Here is a 12,254-nt window from a genome sequence, read left to right as displayed (position 1 = left end):
ACATTTGAAATAAGCCTTAATAGTGCTCATTACTCATTACTGGCCTTGGAAATGATCTGGCTGGGCAAAATACCCCCGAGTTTCCCGGGGCTCCCCAGATGGGCCACCATCTGCCGCAGCCCGGAACCGGGGGTGATGAGGAACTTGAGTAGATTGATACAGCAGGAGTGGAGCCCTTTACTGTAGGACAGGAGGGGTATATATACATTCCACACAGCTTATCTTAATTAACATAAACTAGATACAGCAGTCAACCAATAAGGAATCTCCACACTTAATGGCTCCCTGGCGTTACTTCACAAACCACTCCCTCTGGCAAAATGCCATGCGCCATCCTGACTAGTTTACAGACCTTAACAATGTTACACTGGCAGCATCTCATACAGCTCACCTTTACTGGGTCTCTTAATTGCAAGAGGTCATATGAAGTGATTGACCTGTACCAATTCAATCTGCATAAGTACCTTCTATGATGTTCTCACAATGACAAAATCAGCATTATTCACAAAAGCTCAATGTGAAAAAGCTCCAAATGTTGTTAGGTAAAATGGTTAAACAAAATGTGGTAGTATAAACACACATGGAATATTACTTGGCCTTAAAAAAGAGCAGGATTCTGATACGGGTTACAATAGGGGTGAATCCGGAAGGCATTATGCTAAGTGAACTAAGCCAGACATAAAAGAACAAGTATTGTATGGTCATAGTGGCAAATTCACAGAGACAGAAAGTAGAATAGAGGTTATATTAGGTTGTGGGGAAGGAAGAATAGAAAGTTATTGTTTAAGGAGTACACTACTTCTTTCTGGAATGATGACAGGTCCTAGGAATGTATAGTAGTTGTTGGGAAAAGTATAAACGGCAGCCATACCCCAGAGAAAAAAACTCCAACATGGCGCCTAAGCACCTCTTCTTCCTACCTTCTTCTTTTCTGCAGTGGTGCGAAAAGTTCCCGACCATGTGAACTCTCCCACCGGCGCCAATTTCAAATCTTGCTGGCGGGGAACCTTAGCCCCAATGAGAACTAATTCCTGGGCACCGGAGCTGATATCTGGAAGAACTTGCCAATAAACGGGTTGCCTGCCATTTATCTAAGCCCTACCATCTCCCCCTTAGTTCTATATAAGCACACAGCTTTTTGCAATAAAATCGGAATTCTCCCAGCGAAGTGTCTTTGCGTGGGGAATTCTTTCAGTAGTGATTGTGAGATCAGGCAAGGTGGGGCCGTGACCAAAAGAGACAGATTTAAAAAGGGAAGGGTTTGGGACAGGAAAAGGTTATATATATTAGTTATAGGTGGACACAATGTCTTTATTTTATACTTATGTGGTGCTGAGGATCTAACCCAATGCCTCACACATGCTAGGCAAGTGCACTACCATTTGAGCCACATCCCCAGCCCCTGGAAAAGGTGTTTTTAGAGTCCCTTGTCCCGCTGGAGTTGGTTGGGGGAACTGTCTGAAATCCAGAATTGGCCATGGGGTCCTGCTGATTGACAGGCATTAATCAGGAGATCCCGCCGATTGATAGGCCTGACTGATGTTTCTTTCCTGCGCGGGCTGCTTTGTCCTAAGTCACCACCAACAACCTGACAGTGATGTTTGCACAACATATGAATGCTCTTAACAATGGTTAAAACAGTAAGTTTTTTTTGAGATGGGGTCTCTCTATGTTGTTGCTCAGCTGGTCTTGAACTCATTGCCCAAGTGATCCTCTTGCCTCACCTCTTTAGTATCTGGGACTATAGGTATATTCCACTATGCCTGGCTTAAAAATAGTAAATTCTGTTATGTATATTACTACATTGAAAAATATGACTGCATTGATTTTCCTGCGGTGTGTGATGATTTGCTAAGAGATGCTATGATGTATGTGGGGTCCCTGCCTTCCCCAAAGAATGTATAAAACTGTTGCAAACCCTGGGCTCAGGGCCTCTCAGCGTCACCAGTTGCTGTGTGCGCTCGGAGGACCGAGTTAGCTTGCAATAAACACCTCTTTGCTGCTTACATCAATCTTGGTCTCTGGTGGTCTTTTGGGAATCCCGAATTCGAGCATAACAGAAGGCTGAGGCAGAAAGATCACAAGTTCAAGGTCAGCCTCTGCAATTTAGCAAGACCCAGTCTGAAAATAAAAATAAAAAGGACTTGGGCATGATGGGGGGGGGGGGGGGTTGTACAGTGGCATACACCTGTAATCCCAGTGATTTGAGAGCCTGAGGCAGGAGATCACAGTTCAAGGCCAGCCTCAGCAATTTAACAAGGTTCTAAGCAATTTTGTGAGACCTTCTCTCAAAATTAAAATTAAAAAGGACTGGGGGATAGGTCTCCTTGGTAGAGTGCCCCAGGGTTAGGGTTAGTTCAATTCCCAGGACCCCTCATAATTCTTGTGGAATATAGACTAAAAATACCAATTAAGTCCTAACCTTGAGTACTTAAACTGGAGAACATCAAGTAGTTTGACTCAGGATACACTAATTTGAATGTTGTAAGTATTTGCCTGGAAGGCAAGAGGTGGGCCTCCTCATTTCCTCCAAGAGCAGCCTGCACTGCCCATTGGAGTAAGCTGAGGAACAGTTTTAAAATATAACCAGGGTCCCACCCTTAGAGATCTCAATGCAGTCAACCTCAGCATCAGGATTTTTACAAATACCCCAAAAGATTTTAATAACAAGTCAAGGTTAGAACTTATTGAACGCCTGACTACCCTGAAAATTCCATTCTTTGGTCTTTACTATGGTGCCCTTCAAAGATTCACTGAGCATTTTTGCTCTAGAACTCTAGAAACTTCTATCACACCGTTTAAAATAAAATTTAAGATCCTACATTTCGATTTTAATTTTGGTTCCTTCTCAACCTTCAAATCACTCATGGGCCTGAACTCTGACCTAGAATCATTCTGCTTCTCTACCTATCCCCTCTCCTGCTCTCAACTGAAATGGAGGTCTGCTGCTCATGATGCCAAAAGTTCGGTCCTTGTCCCTGATGCCAATCTTTTAACGAGGACATGGTTTTGAGAAAAGGAGAAAAACAGGAACTCCTATCCCAAAGGCTATGATTCTACCAGGATAGAGGTGATTCAGAGAAAAGGAGATTAGGGAGGACGGATCAGGATGAAGAAGTTCAGGGAGAAGAAGATTGGGAAAAAGAAAAAAGACAAGTAAGTTTTGAAGCCACAAGGGAAACAGGCAAAGCATCAAGTGAACCCCTGTTACACCGGGAAGACCATCCTCCTGCAAATCAGTCCCTCAGCAATGCCCTGGGTTGGCTTTTGTGTGTTTTCAGATCAGCCCTCTTACAGTTCAGTTCGGGTTTTGTGTCTTCCCTTGTCCAGTTTCCTTGAGTTTGAGAGGGGAAGAACCAATCAAGGAGGGAAGAACAAGTGCCCCTTCTCCCCTCTTTGCCCTAAAAGCTGAACTGGGTGTAAGGGAAGTGAAAATCCCAAGGCCATACTCAGCCTGTGTTCTAGCCTCAGGCAAAGCAAAGCTGCCTCCTTCCATCCCTTTTTGTTCTTTTTCTAATTTTAAAGGTCCCTTAATTTACAAAACACACACACACACACACACACACACACACAGGCACCCCTTCTCCTTAAAAGTCTCTCTTGACTTGTTTAGGTTTTTCTAAAACCGATTTCCACACATGTATGCTGCACCTTGAGAGTGAGTTCATGGCAATACTCATTTGTTGTCTACCTATCAAGTTCAGGACACTAGGTAAATGACATCAGAGAACTCCAAGTACCGCTTTTTAATTTACAGAATAAGGGGATTCCTCAAAACATTTAATATAACAGTGCTTTTCTTCCTTGGACAAGGCAGACACGCGTTTGAGAATTTGCATTATAAGAAGGTTAAATGTGCAAATTTTGAACTAATGTAAATTTCCCAGATTAAAAAATTCATTAAGACTCCGGGGCTGGAGTTTAGTGGTAGAGGGCTTATCTAGAATGCACAAAGCCCTGAGTTTGATTCCCAGCACTGGGGAAAAAAAATCATCAAGAATTCCATGATTTCGAGACTGGAGAGTTCATTGTAAATATCGTTGATACTTTAGCTTCTAAACAGAAATCGCTTTGCCACAGTTCTTTGTCCAAATTAATCTTAAAACTTATGAAGTTTGAATTGTGAGATCTTCAGGACCCTTGTTTAAAATGAATGGTCCTGTGGCCGAATTTTATGTTGTAAGGGTCCGGCGAACGTCGGAGGAAGAGACCACCAAGAGACCGGCTCATGCAACAGCAAAAGGGGTTTATTGAGGATCCAATCCAGCGCGCTGGGGCTCCGTGCTCACTCAACAAGGGAGAGCGGCTCAGAGCCCCGAGCAGGGGTTGAGCAGTGCTTAAGTACACTTTCTGGGGAGGGCGGGGGCTTTGCATACATCAGAGCAAATCATCATGAGGCGCGGGAAAATCAAACAACAATTCTTAGACATGATTAGTACATTCATTGGCGGGAACAGGTTGGGCAGGAGTGATAGGTCAATCCTAAGAAGGGGGGTACATTCAAACTGATTGGTTTGGGCCCTGAATGCCTATGTGCCAAGCTGCACAGGGTCCTAGGTTATTAAACAACCAGATGGTCAGGGGGAATATTTACTCGGCAGTTCCAGGTATTGTCCTAACAGCTACAAGAATTTCAGGTTTTGGGTATAGCATAGGAACTTAACAATACCTGGTCCTTTACTTTTTAACTCAGGCCTTGCAGCTTAGAAACTTTACAATGCCCGGTCTTTCACACTTTAACTTCAATTTCTTTTACTCTTACAATGTCTGTGAAACTATTTGCCCATCTGGATTATTAGTTCTTGAACCTCAGGAATCTGCTGCCTCTTATCTCTGAATCTCACTTCTCCCCACATACATACTTCAAAAAAACCCACAGAGTTTTTACACAAGATTCCATAAATCTTCGTTGAATTTAGAACTGTTAGAGGGAAATGGATTATTTCACATGTAATCTGACTTTCTAAAGTAATAAAGTGATAAAAGATGGCTGATAGGAAATGACTTTAATGGAGAATTAAGAAGCCAAGATATGATTACAGGTTATCCAGCCCTGTCCAGGCAGAGGAATCCTATTTCTGGCAATCTCCCTGTACCCACCCACCTGGAGGCCGTGTTTACTGAGGGTCTATTATATGCCATGTCTGGTGTTAAAAGAGGGAATGATGGGACACGAATAAAAACAATAAGATATACTTGTTAACCTGAAGAAATACATATTGTAGGACCAAGGTCTTCAAACTAGAGAGAGGACTGATGATTTTTAGGGGATGTGTAGGTGTGTAGAATTTTAACAAATTCTAAAAACTAATTTTAAGGAATTCTACTTTCAGGGCTGGGATTGTGGCTCAGTGGTAGAGCGCTCGCCTAGCATGTGCAAGGCCCTGGGTTCCATCCTTAGCACCACATTTAAAATAAAATAAAGGTGTTGTGTCCATCTACAACTAAAAAAATATATTAAAAAAAGAAAGAAATTCTACTTTCACACTTTAAATTTCAACATGTACCCTCTCATGCCATGACCCAAATTATTCTTCCCCATTTCCCCTTCACAACAACTCTTGTCCAGTTTACAAAGAAAAGTCATGACCCACCTCCATCCTGAATATTACTTCAGTGTGACAATGTCCACATATGGCAATTCTAAGATGCCGCCAAGTCAATGGAAATGGCCCCTTTAACATTAATCCTCTTAGAGCTTTCTGCCTTTCCCAGACATTTTCTGTTCAGAGTGAATCACTGGTTGGTTAGTGAGATCCTGTCTCTAAATTATATATGGCTGGGGATGTGGCTCAGTGGTTAAACCCCACTTGGTTTTATTGCCAGTACCAAAAAAAAAGAATTTAAGTTTTCAAATTCTCTTTCGTTACAATATTAATCCCTATGATGTGTCACTGAATGGAAAAACACAATTGAGTAACTGTAGCAGACCAGACACATTATACTGATTCTTCTTTTTTAAAGAGAGAGAGAGAGAGAGAGAGAGAGAGAGAGAGAGAGAGAGAGAGAATTTTTTAAATATTTATTTCTTTTAGTTTTCGGCGGACACAACATCTTTGTTTGTATGTGGTGCTGAGGATCAAACCCGGGCCGCACGCATGCCAGGCGAGTGCGCTACCGCTTGAGCCACATCCCCAGCCCTATAGTGATTCTTTTAAATGTAACTGTAAAATCTCCTTGGGAATACCAAATTTTTCAAGTTTTTGACACTGAATAAAAACCATTAATAAACACTTTACCTAATTTCTTTTAGAGTTTGTGTGGATTATTCAATATTAGCTAGAATATGCTTTATCAAATCATATCAAAACATTTGTTTACTTACTACAACCCATTCATATTTGTTTTCTTTTTTGCTTGGCACATTACCAGGAACCAGGAACTTAGTGACTCAAAAAAGACACATTTATTATTTCAGTTTCCAGGAGTCAGGAATCTCAACAGAGTTGAACTGAGTCTTTTAATGGGGTCTCACAGGCTGCAGCCAAGGTGTAGTCTCAGATTTCAGTCTAATTTGGGGCTTGGGGTCATCTTTTAAGCTTTACTGGTTGTTGGCACAATTTAGTGCTTGTGGTTGTCGGACTGAGGTCACAGTTTGTTCACTGGCTGTAAGCCATCTGCTCTCAGCTGCGAGATGCACTTTCAGTTCTTTGCCATGAAGTGTTCTCACAAGCACTCTCACAGCATAGCATCTTTCTTAAGAGTTAACCAGAGACTCTCTTGAGTGTTCTAAAACAGTCCTATATAATACTGTCATCCCTCTATGCCTGTGGAGGATTGGGCTCAAACCCTGGGGATATCAAAATTGTCAGATTCACAAGAGCCTTATATGAAATGGCATAGTATTTGCATATAACCTGCACATCCTCCTATATATTTTAAATAATCTCTGCATTATCTTAATACCTAATACAATGTAAATACTACATAAATATTTGTTATACTATATTGTTTAGCAAGTAATGACAAAAAGTCTGTACATGTTCAATATAGACACATGCTCAATACTTTAGATCCATTGTTAGCTGAATCTATTGATGCAGAACTTGAAGTCTCAGAGGGCTGATATGGAGAGCCAACTGCATAATCTAATTAAAGAAGTGTCTATCTCATCATATTCAGAGGTACTGCCCACATTCAAGGTCAGGGGATAATAGAGTATATGCACACTAGGGAGCAAGAATCCTGAGGAGGGCTGGGGATGTGGCTCAAGGGGTGGCGAGCTCGCCTGGCGTGCGTGCGGCCGGGGTTCGATCCTCAGCATCACATACAAACAAAGATGTTATGTCTGCTGAAAACTAAAATAAATAAATAAATAAATATTAAAAAACTCTCTCTCTTTGAAAAAAAAATTCTCTCTCTCTCTCTCTTTGAAAAAAAAAAAAGAACTGTGATGTAGCTCAGTGGTCAAGTGCCTCTGGTTCAGTCTCTAGTACTGCAAAAACAAAATTAATCAGATTTTATTAAACCAAAGGTGTTTTAATCTTATTTGACTGTTTAAAAACAATCTATTTTATGTGATACATCCTTTAATTTTTTTTTTTTTAATTTTCAGGGCTGGGGTTCAAACTCAAGACCTTGAGCATGCTAGGCACTCTACTACTGAGTTATATATCCAGTTCTCAAATGTAATTTTGATAGTTAGGTTAATGAAGACTAACTCTGGTTAGAGTAAATGGTGGACATTTTCTGTACCTACACTGTCCAAACAATAGCCATTAGCCATGTGTGGCTCCTGAGCTCTTTAAGCGTGGCAAACATAATTGAAGAAATAAAATTTTAATTTATAAACCAAAATTTACTAGCATAAATTTTATAATGCTGATTACATGTTGAATTATGATTTTTATATATCTATCCAAGTGAAATGCATTATAAAATTAATTTCAACAGTTTCTAACTTTTTTTCAGTGCTGGGAATGAAATCTATGGCCTTGAACATGTTAGACAAGACCACTGAGCTACACTCCCCAGCCCTGTTGCTAACATTTTTAGTGTGGCTAATAGAAAAATTATAATTAGGTGGATGTGATGGTGCCAGTCTGCAATTCTGGTGACCTGGGAGGTTGAGGCAGGAGGATTACAAATTCAAAACCAGCCTCAATAACTCAGTAATGCCCTAAACAATTTAGTGAGACCCTGTAACAAAATTTTTAAAAGGGCTGGGGATGAGGCTCAGTGATAAAGCACCTCAGAATTCAATTCCTCATACCAAAAGAAAAGAAAAATTGTAATCATATGTAATTATATTTCTACTGGACTTCATTGTAGTATTCATTAGTGAAGCTAAATCTGCAACTTCAAGGCTTTGTTTGTGGTACTAAGGATTTAACCCAGGCATACTTTATTGCTAAGCTACATTTCAGCCCTGTTTTTCATTTTATTTTGTCACAAGGTTTAAGTTGCTGAAACTGGCCACTGAACTTTCAACCCTTCTTCCTCAGCCTTCTGAGTATTACAGGTATGTGCCACAATATTCTGCTGGAACTTCAAGGTTTTGAGAAAAACATATTCAAAGTACTTGGTAAGTTTATTAAAAGTGTTGCATTGAGGGCTGGGGATGTGGCTCAAGCGGAAACGCGCTCGCATGGCATGCGCGGGGCGCTGGGTTCCATCCTCAGCACCACATAAAAATAAAGATGTTGTGTCCGCCAAAAACTAAAAAATTCTCTCTCTCTCTAAAAAAAAAAGTGTTGTATTGAATTTGACAATATTTAATAGTCCTAAAACTTTCTTTAAAAAGGTGCCTCTGTTAGAAGAAAACTGTATACAATTAGTAGTTTGTTGGTAAGTTGAGATGAACTTCCCACAAAATGAGAAAGTGACTCTCACAACTAACAAATCCTTTTGAAAAGGAGAAACTAATCAACTTGTTAGCTAGAAATTCATCAAAAATGCTTTTTGAAAACAAAGTGAATTGTGGTATAAAACTAGAAAGTTCAAAGAATTAGATGACATCAATATAACAAAATTCTTTCCATTTATGTCCATTTACGTACACATGGGTAAGGTATTTCAGAGCTAACTGATGCAGAAACTATCTTATTCTAGTAATAACTAATATTTATTCACAAAAATTTGGTGTAATCGAAAATATATATATATATATTTTGCGGGAGTGGTAGTGCTAGGGATGGAACCCAGGGCCTTGTGCATGCCAGGCATAGGCTCTACCACTGAGCCACACCCAGTGGAAAAAAAGATTTTAGAGCCAGGTGTGCAGGTGTGGTCGGTCTGAGCTCTTCATTTTCAACTGGGCTATCACTCTTTTTCTTATTGATTCCTGGGATTCTTTTTAATATTAAAAGAAATGTACCTATACTATACAATAGAGTTAAGATCTCCAACAGCTGGGCCAGGTGGCGCACACCTGTAATACCAGAGGCTCAAGAGGCTGAGGAAGGAGGATAGAGTTCAAAGCCAGCCTCAACAATGGCAAAGTGCTAAGCAACTCAGTGAGACCCTGTCTCTAAATAAAATACAAAATAGGGCTGAGGATGTGGCTAAGTGTTTGAGTGTCTCTGAGTTCAATCCCTAGCAGTACCAAAAAAGAAAAAAAAAATGGATTCTGTTGCTAAAACCAACGTTTGAAAATAATTGACTATATGCTACTTTGCAACTTAACCTTGCTGATAAAAACTTGGCCCCTCATTCCTTTGGGAATCTTTATCATTTAGAGCCCAGGAACATTTGTCCTATATACTAGAAACTCTAGGCCAGAGTTTCTCAACCATGGACTGTTAACTTTTTGAATAAATAATCCTTTCTTGTGGAGGGGTATCCTCTGTATTTGTAGAATGTTTGGGAGCATCCCTGGCATACACAGGCTGGATGTCAGTAGTACATCCTCCCCTCAGTTGTAATAATCAAAAAAATATGGGGGCTGGGGTTGTGGTTTAGTGATAGAACACTTGCCTGGCATGTTTGAGGCACTGGGTTCAATCCTCAGCACTTCAAATAAATAAATAAGTGTATTGTGTCCATCTACAACTTAAAAAATATTTTTTAAAAAAGTCTCTGGATTGTCAAATGTCCTCTGGGCATAGGGGGACAAAATCACCCCAGTTGAGAATGATTGATCTAGGGGCTGGGATTGTGGCTCAGCGGTAGAGCTCGCCTAGCACGGGCAGGACCTGGGTTCGATCCTCAGCACCACATAAAAATAAAGGCATTGTGTTGTGTCCATCTAGACCTAAAAAATAAAAAAAAATTCTTAAAAAAAAAAGAATGATTGATCTAGGTCTATCTAATGCCAGTGGAAGGCAGGTTGATTACTAGTCTATTTACTTTAATTTGGAAGCCCCAGGAAATTTCAAATGGTGTTTGATAAGATACAGAATACTAAGACCTGTTGGGAAGTATATTTGTCTTACAACCTTGTCAAAAAGACAAAATAACATACATTAAGTCATGAAGGAATAGCATATGATAAATCTGTGGGCATATACAGGGTGTGCATGTGCATGTGTTCCTGAGTGTTTCTGGGGATCTAACACAGAGTCTGGAGCATGCTATGCAAGTGCTGTACCACTGAGCTATACCCACAGCCCAGCCTAGAGATTTAAAATAAAAGGATGTAAAACAGGAAAGTTAGCCAACTTCTTAAGCTTCATGGGATAGTAGGGGCTTGATGAGGTCATTAGAGCCCAGGGCCTAGCCCTCAGCTTGGTAGTTTCATAAAATTATAATGGAGTTGGGGTTGTAACTTGGGGTAGAGTGCTTGCTCAGCATGTTGGAGGCCTTGGGTTTAAGCCCCAGATTGACCAAATTAATTAATTAAGTTAAATAAAATAGGGTTAATGTATTTAATAATATACTAAATAAGGGGCAATAGCACTCATTCTAGGGATAGAAGTATGCAAAAAGAACTAATATGTGGCACACACACGTCCCTTTTACTTTTTCACATTTTCCTTTATCTCACACTGTGCAGCTAGGAGATCCTTCTATATAAGAACTTGAAGAGCTTCCTCATTAAAAAAAAATGGTCTACAATGTGAGAAGCTTATTTCAGAGTGTATTAATGCTAAAAATAATTATCAGGTGGTCAAGGCAAGTTTGAGAGGATAGCTGAAAAAAAAAATGAATGTAACTGCAAACTAAAGATCAGAAAATGACTAGAGATTCAGGTAAGTTGTGTGTAACGACTGGTAGACCAGATGTGCAGTTGGGAATTTTTTGTTTTCCTGAATAAAATTTCTCTCTCATTTATCTTACCTGCATGCATACTGCAACTCTGAACTTTCGGCACACTAAAAATCATATTGATCATATAATATTTCTTGTAATTCACAAACACCACAAGTGGCCTACAATGTGAGAAGCTTAATTCAGAGTGTATTAATAAGGTGGTCAAGGCAAGTTTGACACATAATAATATGCAACAGGATATATAAGCTTACAGACATCCTTTTCTTAAGAAAGCTAGGAGGGATTTTGTTTCTACTTTGATGGGATACAGGCTGTCAAAATTTCATACATACAGTCCACTACTGTGGTTGAAAATCCATTCATGAAATATTTTGTAGGACAAAATACACACAGTAGACAGAAAACTGGGCCAAATACATCAGCCAGGAGGAGTCATGCCTGTGTAGTCAGGAATCAGCAAGAGTGTAAAAGGGAAGGAAAGACAATAGGATTTGGTCTTTGATTGGTTAGAGGAAGACTTCAAAGATGATTTTAAGGATTCTAGAATGAGAGATAATCACTTTCAGAAGGGAAAAGTAACTAGTTGTAAGGGGAGAGTTTCAAGTCTTACTTGAGATACTTTTAGATGTAGATGGGAATTTAGATATGTTTCTAACATTCTTATTTTGAAGAAACAGAGCTTAAATTGATTGCCTAAGGGGACCCAGGTAATTGGTGCAATAAAGTCAGGGCCCATGTTAAATTTAAGGAATGCTGTACTATAAACTTGGAGAGGCCCCATACGTGCATAAAATGCAGCACTCCAGACCTATGCCATACCAAGCACTGGCTAAAGATCTATCATGTGTAATAAGGTCTTTAGTTAAGGCTAGCTATGGAGTTGACAGAGGCCCAGAATTCAGGTTTTTGAATTTTGAATTCCTCACTATACAGCCTAGTTATCTCATTTAATTACCACATAACCCTTTAAAATGGGTATTGTCATTTTAGAGATGAGAAAAAAATGGGTTCAGAAAAAGAATGGACCACAAACATAAACCAAACAGATGTGCATAGGGGCCAAGTCCTGTTCTTTCTGTGCTCTCTCCCATGCTATCCCATTT

Source organism: Marmota monax, unplaced genomic scaffold (genome assembly GCF_021218885.2).
Source record: "Marmota monax isolate L192 unplaced genomic scaffold, Marmota_monax_Labrador192_F-V1.1 WCK01_AAM20220418_F8-fsc00019, whole genome shotgun sequence".
Taxonomy (NCBI): domain Eukaryota; kingdom Metazoa; phylum Chordata; class Mammalia; order Rodentia; family Sciuridae; genus Marmota; species Marmota monax.
Note: the sequence above shows the minus strand (reverse complement) of the source record.